Source organism: Mandrillus leucophaeus, unplaced genomic scaffold (assembly GCF_000951045.1).
Source record: "Mandrillus leucophaeus isolate KB7577 unplaced genomic scaffold, Mleu.le_1.0 Scaffold1319, whole genome shotgun sequence".
NCBI lineage: Eukaryota > Metazoa > Chordata > Mammalia > Primates > Cercopithecidae > Mandrillus > Mandrillus leucophaeus.
The window spans coordinates 182,316-185,250 of NW_012101276.1; the positions used below are offsets into that span (position 1 = coordinate 182,316).

The following is a 2,935-nucleotide window of genomic DNA, read 5'->3' on the forward strand; positions in this document are numbered from 1 at the left end:
TCTCTCCCTCCATTTTAAAAATTCCATCATCCATCCAGGCACAGTGGCTCATGCCTGTAATCCTAGCACTTTGGGAGGCCGAGGCGGGAGGATTACCTGAGGTCAGGAGTTCGACACAAGCCTGGCAACATGGCAAAATCCTGTCTCTACTAAAAATACAAAAATTAGTTGGGCATGGTGGCACATGCCTGTAGTCCCAGCTACTCAGGTGGCTGAGGCAGGAGAATCTCTTAAACCTGGGAGGTGGTGGTTGCAGTGAGCCGAGATTGCATCATTGCACTCCAGCCTGGGCAACAAAAGTGAATCTATCTAAAAAATAACACACAAAAATTAAATTAAAAATAAACAAATAAACAAAATGTCATCATCCATTCAAGGTTCCTGCTCTGTCCCTACCTCTGCCAAAAGTCTGTTCAGACTATTCCAGCACATACTGGCCTCTTCATCCTTTTGTTTCTTTTCTGACTCGATCAGTACCATTATTTCAGTTGTACTTAAAGATACTGAGCTCCTTGAGGGTGGAAACTGACTTATACTTGTTTTGTGTCCCATGACGATGCCGAGCACCAGTGCTCTGTGCACAGTGGGGTGGTAGACAGACACTCACGGCTGCCCACCCAACAGCAAGGCTTTCTTGCTGACCAATCCAGCTTCTACTACAGGAGGGTATTGAGGAGGGGACCTGAAAGCTGCATTTGCCAACCTCCGATGTACAAGGACAGGGACGCATGATCCACTCCTTGCACTGGAGCCTGAAGGGAGTTCTGACGGGAGGTGTCTGGGAAAGATTCCTTCCTGTGTGAGGCAGGAAACTCCCCTACATCTTAATCTATGCAAATCAGTATGGAACCCATACCGGTTCCTGCCTCCTCCCAGCCTTGGGCTAGGACCACTGAACCACAGCATCCCCCAAGGCTCATCTGTAAGCCGGTGAGACCTCAGAAATAAGCCCTAGAATACACAGGGCTTGGTTTTGTTTCATTTCTGATAGTTTCACCGAGTCAATGACCGACAATTAATGCTTTAGAAGAAGATAACGGTTTCTGATAATGGACCTACCCACTCATATAATTCTGGAAAATATGCCTTCCTGACCCCTCCAGGCAATCAGCTCATACCATGAAATACGAAATCCACACATGCATAACTGTGAGTGTTACTAGCGATCATAAAACCATCCAACTCCTTCGGAAATCCAAGCCTTATTTCCGATACAAATTACCCCCTGCCACAGACTGGGTTATTCAGGATAGAAAGAAGTATTTCCTTTCCTTTGTTAAAATTTACCAGTCATTAATTCTACTGAATGAGAGGCTTCTCATATTATGGACACGTTGAAGCTTTTTCCTGAGGGGAGAGCTGCATATGGAAAGTTCCCTGCTCAGTTCTAGAGACGTCCAGCAACAGTCTTTGATAACCCAGAAGAGTTCTCTGTCGGTTCCATTAATACCCATCTGTAAGTACAAGTTGGTACCTTGGCTGGGTAGGAGCTGGGACCTGTATGCTCATGGATAGCAGGGTGAGGCAACATATCAACTCTCATTCCCAACCCAGTATCTACTTGCAAGCACTGATCAAAATGATTGGGAAATAGTTTGGTAAGCTCTGGGATAACACATAGTTTGCCTGACCATACTCCACTGATTCCCAGTGTTCTGGGAGCTCCCTTTCCTTTAACCCCTCATACTGCCACTGTTTACATGTTCCTACTGAATGACAAGTTCCTACTGAATGACTGTGGTCATCTTGCCCACTGTTGAATGGATCAGCACCTGATCAAAACTGGGTCAATCAATTAAGACATCTTCCCAAATATTTGAAACGAGAACTAAAAGAGATCAGCTTCTCCCTGGAGTTCCTGGACATGCAAACTCAGGAGTGGTCAATGGCCATATTTTCTGCAAAAGACCATATACAAAAATAGAGAAGTACAGAGGGGAACAGAGGCAAGTTGGAGGGAAGGGGTGCTGTGGGCTTCCTACCTCTTTTTCTAGTATCTGTTCATAATCTAGATCTGAGGTCTGGCTGTGTCTCTTCCTTTCGTTTCCAGGAAACATCCCTGATCCCATAACAAATTTTCTTCATTTAAAAAAAAATTTACACTCACTTGAGTGGATTTTTGTGATTTTCTACCAAAACACTCCTAATACATATAACACTGGGCATCAGATAATCGTTAAAAGTTTGCATATAGGCCTAGGTATGGTGGCTTATGCCTATAATCCAGCACTTCGGGAGGCTGAGATTAGAGAATCACCTGAGCCTAGGAGTTCAAATCAGCCTAGGCAACATAGTGAGACCCTGTCTCTACAAAAAAATTTTAAAATTAGCCAAGTGTGGTGGCACATACCTATAGTCCCAGCTACTCAGGAAGCTGAGGTGGGAGGATCACTTGAGTCAGGGAGGTTGAGGCTGCAGTGAGCTGTGATACCACTGCACTCCAGCCTGGGTGATGGAATGAGACCCTATCTAAATAAAATAAAAATTTGCTTATAAATAATTTTTAGTATCAAGGGAAATGGCTTCTGACATCATGATAGGTCATTAAAAAGCAAGCTATAAAATTATATTAAATGTAATCTTAACAATATAAAACAATGGAGGAGTTAAAAACCATCAAAACATTATTTGTGATTATTTATTTCTTTTTTGAGACAGGGTCTTGCTCTTTGCCCAGGCTGGAGTGCAGTGGTGTGATCTCAGCTGACTGACACCTCCACCTCCCAGGCTCAAACAATTCTCGTTCCTCAGCCTCCAGAGTAGCTGGGATGACAGGTGCATGCCCCCACACCTGGCTTATTTTTGTATTTTTAGTAAAGATGGGGCTTCACCATGTTGGCCAGGCTAGTGTTGAACACCTAGCCTCAAGTGATCTGCCTGCCTTGACCTCCCAAAGTGCTAAGATTATAGGCGTGAGCCACCATGCCCAGCCTAT

The 2,935-nt window shown here is 44.3% G+C and overlaps 1 pseudogene; it reads right to left on the reverse strand.

Moving 5' to 3' along the window:
• The window catches only part of LOC105534220, a 71,371-nt pseudogene that overhangs the window by 64,563 nt on the left and 3,873 nt on the right, over positions 1-2,935 (reverse strand).